The following is a 13,422-nucleotide window of genomic DNA, read 5'->3' as shown; positions in this document are numbered from 1 at the left end:
CTTTCTTTGCTGAATGGTCTAAGTACATAGTATTTACATTGCACATTGTTTTGGTTTATTGCTGTGTTGAATGCAGCATATTACTATTAATATTTTGGAGGAATGTTGTGGAGCGTTGCCATCTTTAAACTTGCCGATTTCTTTTTAATAACCTTTTTTAAGTAGGATGTTATTAAACTCATTATGAGGTGAAAATATATAAAGGTTAAAATAGCATAACCAAACTGATGTGAACCTCCTGCAGCTGCAAACCTACTAAGGTCTCAATTTCAATAGCTCCAGCAAGCATAAAATAAATGGCAAAACTTTGGAAGCTGCAGCGCAAACAACATCGCATGAACTGTAATGTGGGTATCTGGAGTAGGAAATATTCAAGCTTATGGAAAAAGTTGATAAGTTTTGTGAAGCTACACATTCCTTGACCTAAGCTCCAGACTGGTCTCACTTCCAGGAGCTGGTGACTAAGGGAATTCCTCACATTTAGATAGTGGCATCAGAGACAGAGATGACATGAATGTGAATCTTTGCACAATAAACAGTTAAGTTTTGGAATGCACTGCCTGACAAGGTGGTCTAAACAAATCCAACAGTATGTTTCAAAAGGGAGTTAAATAAATAATTGAAGGAGAAAACATTTGTGAGATATGAGAAAAGAGTGGAAACTGCTCCTCAAAAGAGCCAATGTAAGGCGATGAAGTAGCTTATTTTCAATATTAGCAGCACCTTTGCTTTTTGCTATAATATTTTGCTTTTAGTGACTTATTTCTGTTAAGCTATTTCATAATTCTGTAATAAGATGGTGCAAGTTAGAGGGATAACATCAAATCTAATATGGTAGGTAATATGTTCACATATGAAGCACTTTTTATTGTGTCTTTCATGATCTGATTTACAAAGATGTTGCTGAGGTTGGAGCATTTGAGCAATACGGAGAGGCTGAAGAGGCTGGGGCTATTTTCCCTGGAGTGTCATTATAGAGGTTTATAAAATCATGAGTGGTATGGATAAAGTAAATATCTTTTCCCCAGGTAGGGAGAGTCCAAACTAGAGATCATAAGTTTAAGGTGAGAGGGAAAGATTTAAAAGGGACCAAAGGAGCAACTGTTTCAACTAGAGGGTGGTATATGTATGGCAGAGGAGGTGGAGGTTGGTACAATTACAACATTTAAAAGGCATCTGGATGGGTATATAAATAGGAAGGTTTTAGAGGAATATGGGCCAAATGCTGGCAGTTTGGAACTATTTATTTAGGATGTCTGGTCAACATGGACAAGTTGGACTGAAGGGTGTGTTTCCATGTTGTACATCTCAATGACCTCAGGACATCCCAAAATGCTTTACAGTCACTGAAGTACATTTTTTAAAAAAATGTAGGAAATCCAGCAGCCAACTTGTGGAAAGCACGATTAATGTGAGGATGTCGTTTGAGGGATCATTGTTGACCAGGGATAACTGCAATGCTCTTCTTTCAGATAGTGCCATGACTCATTACACATCCACCTGAAAAGAATGTTGAAGCCTTGGCTTAATGTTTAATCTGTAAGAAGACACTTCCAATTGTGTAGCATTTCATTAGTACTGCACTGAAGAGATTAGAATACAAAATTAATTTTTAATACAAATGCGATTTAAAGTCAGATGGTCGTGGGTTCACAGGCAATAATGCTATTAACTGAGATTTAGTTAATAATTGTTTCAACGGGAAAATTGAGCATTTGGGACAGAACAATGCACACCAATCGAATATAAACAAAAATAAATATATTGAAATTCTACGTTTGCGTGCACTTTCTCTGTAAATTTATATATACGTATTTCCAGAATGGAAGGTTGTCAAGTTGTAATTGTGCTCTGATCATTTGAAATGTTGCTGTAATGCTTTGTTTTGCTTCCTGCCGCTCCTTGCTGTGTTTATTCTGTAGAGAAACTTGTGATCCAACCACTTCTCTGCTTCTCAAATTCCTACGTTTAACTACAAAATCAAAGCCGTATAGAATATTTGACCTAAGAACTGGAACTGAATCATATTTCTAAATTTTGGTCGAAATAGTTATGTTTTTCTTGAAGACTGTATAGTTTTAGTTCTCTACCTTGCCGTAGCAAACAGACTAGGATACAAAATCAAAACCTAACCCACATCCTACACTTTAATGGTGACTGGGAAAAGCCTTCCAGTATGCATGTAACATATCAAAATGTTTGCACACGTCCTGTCTGCAGAATCTTAGTTTACGTTGTCATCTCTTTCATCTAACTCTTTTCTCAGAATGTTTATGTAAACTTGTTACACTCACTCTGTTTGCGATCCGGGTACTCGCAAAGTTGGTTCCAGATTCCTTTATTTTTTGTCAGTAACTCGTCTACTCTGATCTAGCGGTCCTTAACGCTACATCGGAGAGTTACATCGGAACTGTCTGGGAGTTTTTTGTTATCCGCGAAAAGTCCGTGCCTTTATCCCGTGTGAAGAACGAGGATTTGCTGTATGTTGCATTTAAACTTCTCTACCAGTTGTGCTGTAACTCCTCTCACACTACCTCAGCCTGCACTGCAAAGCAACACCTGTGATGCAACTGTGTTTTCATCCCTCCGTCCTAAATTTCCAAGTTTGCTAACTAACTGCATACGAAATCAAGATTAGTTGTGAAAATAACGACATTAAAGCTATGCTCCCGTAGTATTTGCGACTCACCCAGATGCATTTGAAAGATCCTGAAGACTCAACCTTTTAATTTATGTGAAGTATTTTGTGACATTTCTCAGTATGAACAGCTACTACTCAAATATATTTTCGTATAATTCTACCTATTTGATTATTTCCATGTGCATAAAATTCTTGTAGGCGTTTGCAATTTATGCCCACTTTCGGGCCAAAACTCTACTTTTGAAACTTGAGCATGTAATTTAGGGTAGCTCTTCAGTTTACTATTGAGGGTGGGAGAAGTTGTTTGAGGATTTATGTGAGGTCCTGACTACATTCAGTGAGCAAGAAATATCTCATAGCAGTTATAAGCTGACTAACATTTATCACTCTGCAGATACTGGAATCCAAAATAAACAGACAGGAGACTGGAACAACACAACGAGTCAGGCAGCTTCAGGAGGTGGAAAAGTTCAGGCTGTGATGCTGCCTGACTTGCTGTGTTCTTCAAGCCTCTTGTCTATTAATGTTTATCAGAGTCGAAAAATGTGGCACTGGAAAAGCACAGCAGGTCAGGCAGCATCCAAGGAACAGGAGAATCAGCGTTTTGGGCATAAGCCCTTCATCAGGAATGTGATGAAGGAATTCCTGATGAGGGGCTTATGCCTGAAACATTGACTCTTCTGCTCCTCAGATGCTGCCTGACCTGCTGTGCTTTTCCAGCGCCACACTTTTCGACTCTGATAAACATGTGATTAGACGAGATTTAGGATGCATAGGATGGGGAAGGAAACTGCAGGGGATGGGCACGATTGAAATGTGCAGCTTATTTAAGGTAAAGCTAGTGCTTGTCCTTGATAAGTATGTACCTGTCAGACAGGGAGGAAGTGTTCAAGCGAGGGAGCTGTGGTTTATGAAAGAAGTTGAATCTCTTGTCGAGGAAGAAGAAGGCTTATGTTAGACTGAGATTTGCTGGCTCAGTTAGGGCACTTGACAGTTACAAGTTAGGAAAAACCTAAACCGAGAGCTAAAAAGAGCCAGGAAGGGGCGTGAGTTGTTGGCAGATAGGATCAAGGAAAGCCCCAAAGCTTTCTATAGGGTATATTAGGAATAAAAGAAAGACTAGAGTCATAGAGATGTACAGCATGGAAACAGAGCCTCTGGTCCAACCCGTCCATGCCGATCAGATATCCCAACCCAATCTACTCCCACCTGCCAGTACCCAGCCCATATCCCTCCAAACCCTTCCTATTCATTTACCCATCCAAATGCTTTTTAAATGTTGCAGTTGTATCAGCCTCCACCACATCCTCTGGCAGCTCATTCCATACACGTACCACCCTCTGCATGAGGTCTCTTTTATATCTTCCCCCCCCCCCCCTCACCCTAAACCTATGCCCTCTAGTTCTGTACTCCTCCACCCCAGGGAAAAGACTTTGTCTATTTATCCTATCCATGCCCCTCATAATTTTGTAAACCTCTATAAGGTCACCCCTCAGCCACTGACACTCCAGGGAAAACAGTCCCAGCCTGTTTAGCCTCTCCCTATAGCTCAAATCCTCCAACCCTTGTAAATCTTTTCTGAACCCTTTCAAGTTTCACAACATCTTTCTGATAGGAAGGAGACCAGAATTGCATGCATATTCCAACAGTGACCTAACCAATGTCCTGTACAGCCTCAACATGACGTCCCAACTTCTGTACTCAATACTCTGACCAATAAAGGAAAGCATATCAAATGTCGTCTTCACTATCCTATCCTCCTGTGACTCCACTTTCAAGGAGCTATGAATCTGCACTCCAAGGTCTCCAAGCAACACTTCCTAGGACCTTACCATTAAGTGTATAAGTTCTGCTAAGATTTGCTTTCCCAAATGCAGCACCTCGCATTTATCTGAATTAAACTCCATCTGCCACTTCTCAGTCCATTGGCCCATTTGAGCAAGATCCCTTTGTACTCTGAGGTAACCTTCTTCGCTGTCCACTACATCTCCAATTTTGGTGTCATATGCAAACTTACTAACTATACCTCTTATGCTCGCATCCAAATCATTTATGTAAATGACCAAAAGTAGAGGACCCAGCACCGATCCTTGTGGCACTCCACTGGTCACAGGCCTCCAGTCTGAAAAACAACCCTCCACCACCCTCTGTCTTCTACCTTTGAGCCAGTTATGTATCCAAATGGCTAATTCTCCCTTTATCCCGTGAGATCTAACCTTGCTAACTAGTCTGCCATGGGGAACCTTGTCGAACACCTTACTGCAGTCCATATAGATCACATCTACCACTCTGCCCTCAATGCTCTTTGTTACTTCTTCAAAAAAACTCAATCAAGTTTGTGAGACATGATTTCCCACACACAAAGCCATGTTGACAATCCCTAATCGGTCGTTGCCTTTCCAAATACATGTACATCCTGTCCCTCAGGATTCCCTCCAACAACTTGCCCACCACCGATGTCAGGCTCACTGGTCAATAGTTCCCTGGCTTTTTCTTACCACCCTTCTTAAACTGTGGCACCACGTTAGCCACCCTCCAGTCTTCTGGCACCTCACTTGTGACTATCGATGACACAAATTTCTCAGCAAGAGCCCAGCAATTGCTTTTCTAGCTTCCCACAGAGTTCTAAGGTCCTGGGGATTTATTCACCTTTATGCATTTCAAGATATCCGACACTTCCTTCTCTGTAATCTGGACATTTTTCAAGGTGTCACCATCTATTTCGCTATGTTTTATATCTTCCATATCCTTTTCCACAGTAAATACTGATGTAAAATACTCATTTAGTATCTCCCCCATTTTCTGCGGCTCCACACAAAGGCCACCTTGCTGATTTTTGGGGGGGCCTATTCTGTCCCTAGTTATCCCTTTGTCTTTAATGTATTTGTAAAAACCCTTTGGATTCTCCTTAACTCTATTTGCCAAAGCTATTTTATGTCCCCTTTTTTGCCCTCCTGATTTCCCTCTTAAGTGTACTCCTACTGCCTTTATACTCTTCTAAAGATTCACTTGATCTATCCTGTCTATATCTTACATATGCTTCCTTCTTTTTGTTAACCAAACCCTCAATTTCTTTAGTCATCCAGCATTCCCTATACCTAACAGCCTGTTATCTCACCCTAACAGGAATATACTTTTTCTGCATTTCTGAAGGCTTCCCATTTTCCAGCCGTCCCTTTACCTGTGAACATCTGCCCCAATCAGCTTTTGAAAGTTCTTGCCTAATACCGTCAAAATTGGCCTTTCTCCAATTTAGAACTTCAACTTTTAGACCTGGTCTATCCTTTTCCATCACTATTTTAAATCTAATAGAATTATGACTAGAATAAGATCAGGGCAGTCATGGGAAGTTGTGCATGGAGTCCCAGGACAGGGCAAGTGCTAAATTAATATTTTTCATCAGTATTCAGACTGAAAAAAGACAATGTTGTCAAGGAGAATACTGAGATACAGGCTACTAGACTGGATGGGATTGAGGTTCATAAGAAAGGATGTGTTAGCAATTCTAGAAAGTGTGAAAATCGATAAGTCTCCTGGGCTGGATGGGATTTATCCAAGGATTCTCTGGGAAGCAAGGGAGGAGATTACAAAGCCTTTAGTGTTGATCTTTATGTCATCATTGTTGACAGGAATAGTGCCAGAAGTCTGGAGGATAGCAAATGTCCCCTTGTTCAAGAAGGGGAGTAGAGACAATCCTGGTAATTATAGACCAGTGAACCTTCGGTTGTGGGTAAAGTGTTGGAAAAGGTTATAAAAGGTAGGATTTATAATCATCGAGAAAGGAATAAGTTGATTAGGGATCATCAACATGGTTTTGTGAAGGGTAGATTGTGCCTCACAAACCTTATTGAGTTCTTTGAGAAGGTGGCCAAATAGGTGGATGAGGGTAAATTGGTTGATGTGGTGTACATGGATTTCAGTAAGGCGTTTGATAAGGTTCTCCATGGTAAGCTATTGCACAAAATATACAGGTATGGGAATGAGGGTGATTTAGCAGTTTGGATCAGAAATTGGCCAGCTGAAAGAAGACAGGGTGGTGGTTGATGGGAAATGTTCATCCTGGAGTTCACTTACTAATGGGGTACCATGAAGATGTTTTGTGGCCACTGTTGTTTGTCATTTTTATAAATGAGGGCATAGAAGAATGGGGTAGTAAATTTACGGATGACACTAAGGTCGGTGGAGTTGTGGATAGTGCCAAAGGATGTTGCGGGTTACAGAGGGACATAGATAAGCTGCAGAGCTGGTCTGAGAGATAGCAAACAGAGTTTAATGTGGAAATGTGTGAGGTGATTCACTTTGGAAGGAGCAACAGGAATAAAGATTACTGGGCTAATGGTGAGATTCTTGGTAGTGTAAATGAGCAGAGAGAGCTCGGTGTCCATGTACATAGATCCCTGAAAGTTGCCATCCAGGTTGATAGGGTTTTTAAGAAGACATGCAGTGTGATAGCTTTTATTGGTAGAGGGATTGAGGTTTGGAGCCACGAGGTCTTACTGCAGCTGTACAAAACTCTGGTGCGGCCGCACTTGGAGTATTGCGTACAGTTCTGGTCACCGCATTATAGGAAGGATTGGAAGCTGTGGAAAGGGTTCAGAGGAGATTTACGAGGATGTTGCCTGGTATGGAGGCAAGGTCTTATGAAGAAAGGCTGAGGGACTTGAGGCTGTTTTCGTTAGAGAGAAGAAGGTTGAGAGGTGACTTATTGAGACGTATAAGATAAGCAGAGGGTTAGATAGGGTAGACAGTGAGAGCCAACTCTGCTTTCCTGTTTGCCCCCATAACCTTTGACGACCTTGTTAATCAAAAATCTACCTAACTCGGCCTTCGATATATTCATTGACTCAGCCTCCACTACATTCTGGGGAGGAAGATTCCACAGACTAACAATTCTGAGAGAATAAAATTCTCATAATTTTGGTCTGAAATGGCAGACCCCTAATTTTTAAACATTTCCTCCCTTAGTTCTCCACACCCCAACATCCACCCTGTCAAGTTCCCTCAGGTTTTTTTATTTCAATAGGATCACCTCTCAAACTTCTAAAACTCCAAGGAATTGGCCCAGTCACTCCTCGTAAGATATCGCCTTCTCTAGAATCAATTGCTTTGAATGCAATTATATCCTTTAAGTCACAAGACCAAACATAGCCCACATATGAAGAACTGTCTAACTAAGGCCCTGTACAGCTGTAGCTTAAAAATGTGTTGCTGGAAAAGCGCAGCAGGGCATAAGCCCGAAACGTTGATTCTCCTGTTCCTTTGATGCTGCCTGACCTGCGCTTTTCCAGCAACACTGATCTCCAGCATCTGCAGTCCTCACTTTCTCCTGTACAGCTGTGCCCTGAACACTTCCTTTTCTACTGAATTTCCCCTGCAATAAACACCAACATTATATTTGTCTTCCTAATCACTTGCTGTACATGGTATACCAACTTTTTTATTGTTTATGTCCCAAGAAACCCAGATACCTCTGCACAGTACTGCAGTTGCCATTCAAATCATACATTTTCTGCCAAAACGGACATGTTCACATTTTCCCACATTATACTTAATCTGCCAATTTTTGCCCCCTCATTTAGCCTATCTGAACTCTTTTGTAGACTGTATGCCTCTTGACAACTTTAGTTTCCTCCTATATTTCTGTCATCAGTAAACTTAGTTATCATATATTCAGTCCTTTCAAATCATTGAAGTCCATCTAAGTCATTGATATAGATAGTAAATGGTTCAGACCCTACCACTGATTCATTGCTTTCACTGCCCAGTTTGTAGTTGGGGTGGAAATCCTCTCCAAATTCAAAGGAACTTGGATCTGCAGCTGAAATGCTGTGACCTGCAAGGCTACAGACCAAATGAGATTAGAATGTGTGGCTAGTTTATTCAGATGGTGCAAACACAGAGTCATACAACATAGAAACAGACCCTTTGGTCTAACTCGTTCATGCTAACCATGTTTCCCAAACTAAACTAACCCCATTTTCCTGAGCTTGGCCTGTATCCCTCTAAACCTTGTCGCTCCGTGCACCTGTCCAAATGACTTTAAATGCTGTAATTGTACTCTCCTTTACCACTTCCTCTGACACAAGGGGCCGAACCTCTCTTTCACTGCAGCAACTTTTCTATGAGCACTGTAGCACACTACTAGTAACAACTTGCTAACCTGAAGATGATACTGTTAGTGAGCTAATTTTCCATCCATGCTAATGTGTTACTCTCTATACCATGTGCTTTGTTTTGTGTTGTAACCTTTGATGTGTCACATTATCAAATGCCTACTGGAAATACAAGTACACTAATCTAGAAGTTCCCCTTTATCCACCTTGCTTGTTACTTCCCCTAATATTTCTAATAAATTATTCAAACATAATTTCCCTTATACAAAAGCATGTTGACTCTGTTGTATTATAATTTTCTAAATGTCCTGTTACTACCCACCCCCCGTAATAATGAATTCTAGCATTTTCCCTACAACAGAGGTTAGGCTAACTCGCCCATCGTTTCCTGCTTTCTGCCTCCTTTCTTGAACAGTGGTGTGATATTAACTATTTTTCAATTCCCAGAACCTAGGAAATTTAGGAAGGCCACAAACAATGCACTTACCAAATGTACTACCATTTATTTTTAGATCCAGGATACAGACCATCGAATCCAGAGAGCTTGTCAACCTTTACATCTAATAGTTTTCCCCGTACATGTTCTGTAGTGATTGTGATTCTTTTAAGTTGCTCACTTTGATCCTGAATTACAAGTATTCTTCAAATAATTACTCAGAATGCCAAAATGGCCACCGGCTCATGGACACGTGAGGTTGATGATGTCACCTGATTGCTACAAGTTTTCGGATTTGTCTGTGCATGTGCTGTTGATGTCACCATGTTCAGTGCGCAATGACATCCATGCTTGTGCAGACATTTATATTACAATAACTGGGTTTTAAAAGCACCAACTAATCCTACACAAAATAACCAAAGAACTGAGGATGCTGGAAATCTGAAACAAAAACAGGCACTGCATGGTAAGTTAGTTACTAAAGTTAGATCATACGGGATTCAGGAAGAGCTTGCCAATTGGATACAGAATTGGCTTGATGGTAGGAGACAGAGGGTGGTGGAGGGTTGTTTTTCAGACTGGAGGCCTGTGGCCAGTGGTGTTCCGCAGGGATTGGTACTGGGTCAACTGTATATTAATTATATAAAAGATCTGGATGAGAACTTGATTAGTAAGTTTATGGATGACACCAGAATTGGTGGTGCAGTAGACAGTGAAGAAGATCAGGAGAAAGTGAGGACTGGAGATCAGAGTCAAAAAGTGTGGTGCTGGAAAAGCACAACAGGTCAGGTAGCAACTGAGGAGCAGGAAAGTCAACATTTCAGGATAAAACTCTTCATCAGGAATGAGGGGGTGGCCTGAGGAGGCTGAGAGATAAATGGTGTTGGGCAAGGTGGGAGGGGAGGGGGAGAGGTGGGTGGGAAGGCTGGGAAAAGGTTTTTGGCAATACAATAAGTAGATGAAGGTGGGGAGTGATGGTGATAGGTTGGGGAGGCGGGTGGAGCAGATAGGTGGGAAGGAAGATGGACAGGTAGGACAGTTCAAGAGGGCAGTGCCAAGTTGGAAGGTTGGATCTGAGATAGGATGGGGGGGGGAAGGGAAATGACAAAACTGGTGAAATCGACATTGATCCCGTGTGATTGGAGGGTCCCAAGGTGGAAGATGAGGCATTCTTCCTCCAGGCATCAGGTGGCTAGAGTTTGGCAATGGAGGAGACCCAGGACTTGCATGTCCCTGGTGGAGTGGGAGGGGGATTTCAAATGTTTGGCCACAGGGCGGTGGGATTGCTTAGTGCGTGTGTCCCAAAGATGTTCTCTGAAACATTCCGCAAGTTGGCATCCTGTTTTCTCAATGTAGAGGAAATCACATTGGGAAATGACATGTGTGGAAGTACAGGTAAATCTGTCGGACGTGGAAGGATCCTTTGGGGCCTTGGATGGAGGTGCGGGTGCAGGTTAGCACTTATTGTGGTGGCAAGGGAAGGTGCAGGGACTGGAGGGTGGGTTGGTGGTTGGGGGCGTAGACCTAACAAGGGAGTTGCGGAGGGAATGGTCTCTACGGAACGCACATAGGGGTGGGGAGGGAAATATATCCCTGGTAGTGGGGTCTGTTTGTGGGTGGCAGAAATGGCGGAGGATGATGCATTGTATCCAGAGGTTGGCAGGGTGGAAGATGAGGACGAGGGGGGTTCTGTCCGTATTGTGATTGGAGGAGTGGGGTTCAAGGGTGGAGGTGCTGGAAGTGGAGGAGATGTGCTGGAGGGCATTGTCGACCACATGGGAGGGGAAATTGTGAACCTTAAAGAAGGAGGCCATCTGGGATGTTCTATGGTGAAATTGTTCTTCCTGGGAGCAGATGTGGCAGAGGCGGAGGAGTTAGAAGTAAGGGATAGTGTTTCTACAGGAGGCAGGTGAGATGTGGTGTAGTCCAGGTAACTGTGGGAGTCAGTAGGTTTGAAGTAGATGTTCGTGTTGAGTCGGTTGCCTGAAATGGAGAGGTACAGGAAGGGGAGGGCGGTGTCACAGATGGTCCAGGTGAACTTGAAGTCATGGTGGAAGGTGTTAGTGAAATTGATGAACTGTTCATCCTCCCCATGGGAGCACGAGGTGGCGCCAATACGATCATCGATGTAGCAGAGGAAAACTTGGGAAATGATGCCGGTATAGCTGTGGAAGATGGACTGTTCCACATACCAGATGAAGAGACAGGCATAGCTGGGGCCCTTGTAGGTGCCCATGGCTACCACTTTCATCTGGAGGAAGTGGGAGGATTCAAAGGAGTAACTGTTGAGGGTGAGGACTAGTTCAGCCAATCAACCAAGTGAAAGGGCACTGGTTGGGTCGGTGGGAGAGGAAGAAACCGAGGGCTTGGAGGCCTTTGTCATGGTGGGTCAATGTATACAGGGACTGGCTGTCCATACCAGGTAGTTATGGGAGTGAAGAAAATTATCTAATTATCACAGGAAATGGTCGTGTGAGGGAGCCTTGGTTGACGAGGGAGGTTGAATGTCTAGTAATGAGGAAGAAGGAGGCTTACATAAGGTTGAGGAAACAGGGTTCAGACAGAGCAGTGGAGGGATACAGGATAGCCAGAAGGGACCTGAAGAAAGGGATTAGGAGAGCTAAGAGAGGGCATGACAAGTCCTTGGCGGATAGGATCAAGGATAACCCCAAGGCATTTTATGCGTATGTGAGAAACATGAGAATGACGAGAACGAGGGTAGGTCCGATCAAGGACAGTAGTGGGAGATTGTGTATTGAGTCGGAAGAGATAGGAGAGGTCTTGAACAAGTACTTTTCTTCAGTATTTACGAACGAGAGGGACCGTATTGTTGAAGAAGAGAGTGTGAAACGGATTGGTAAGCTAGAAGAGATACTTGTTAGGAAGGAAGATGTGTTGGACATTTTGAACAACTTGAGGATAGACAAGTCCCCCGGGCCTGACGGGATATATCCTAGGATTATGTGGGAAGCAAGAGAGGAAATTGCAGTACCGTTGGCAATGATCTTTTCGTCTTCACTGTCAACGGGGGTGGTACCAGGGGACTGGAGAGTAGCGAATGTTGTGCCCCTGTTCAAAAAAGGGAATAGGGATAACCCCGGGAATTACAGGCCAGTTAGTCTTACTTCTGTGGTAGGCAAAGTAATGGAAAGGGTACTGAGGGATAGGATTTATGAGTATCTAGAAAAACACTGCTTGATTAGGGACAGCCAGCACGGATTTGTGAAGGGTAGGTCTTGCCTTACAAGTCTTATTGAATTCTTTGAGGAGGTGACGAAGCATGTGGATGAGGGTAGAGCAGTGGATGTAGTGTACATGGATTTTAGTAAGGCATTTGATAAGGTTCCCCATGGTAGGCTTATGCGGAAAGTCAGGAGGTATGGGATAGAGGGAAACTTGTCCAATTGGATTGAAAACTGGCTAACCGGTCGAAGTCAGAGAGTGGTGGTAGATGGTAAATATTCAGCCTGGAGCCCAGTTACAAGTGGAGTTCCGCAAGGATCAGTTCTGGGTCCTCTGCTGTTTGTAATTTTTATTAATGACTTGGATGAGGGAGTCGAAGGGTGGGTCAGTAAATTTGCAGATGATACGAAGATTGGTGGAGTTGTGGACAGTGAGGAGGGCTGTTGTCAGCTGCAAAGGGACTTAGATATGATGCAGAGCTGGGCTGAGGAGTGGCAGATGGAGTTCAACCCTGCCAAGTGTGAGGTTGTCCATTTTGGAAGAACAAATAAGAATGCGGAATACAGGGTTAACGGTAAAGTTCTTAGTCAGGTGGAGGAACAGAGGGATCTTGGGGTCTATGTACGTAGATCTTTGAAAGTTGCCACTCAGGTGGATAGAGCTTGTAAGAAGGCCTATGGTGTATTAGCGTTCATTAGCAGAGGGATTGAATTCAAGAGTCGTGAAGTGATGTTGCAGCTGTACAGGACTTTGGTTAGGCCACATTTGGAGTACTGTGTGCAGTTCTGGTCGCCTCACTTTAGGAAAGATGTGGAAGCTTTGGAGAGGGTGCAGAGAAGATTTACCAGGATGTTGCCTGGAATGGAGAATAGGTCGTACGAGGACAGGTTGAGAGTTCTCGGCCTTTTCTCGTTGGAACGGCGAAGGATGAGGGGTGACTTGATAGAGGTTTATAAGATGATCAGAGGAATAGATAGAGTAGACAGTCAGAAACTTTTTCCCCGGGTACAACAGAGTATTACAAGGGGACATAAATTTAAGGTGAAGGG

Source organism: Hemiscyllium ocellatum, chromosome X (genome assembly GCF_020745735.1).
Source record: "Hemiscyllium ocellatum isolate sHemOce1 chromosome X, sHemOce1.pat.X.cur, whole genome shotgun sequence".
Classification (NCBI taxonomy): Eukaryota; Metazoa; Chordata; class Chondrichthyes; order Orectolobiformes; family Hemiscylliidae; genus Hemiscyllium; species Hemiscyllium ocellatum.
The sequence above is the reverse complement of the archived record's forward strand: the minus strand, read 5'-3'. Positions refer to the sequence as shown.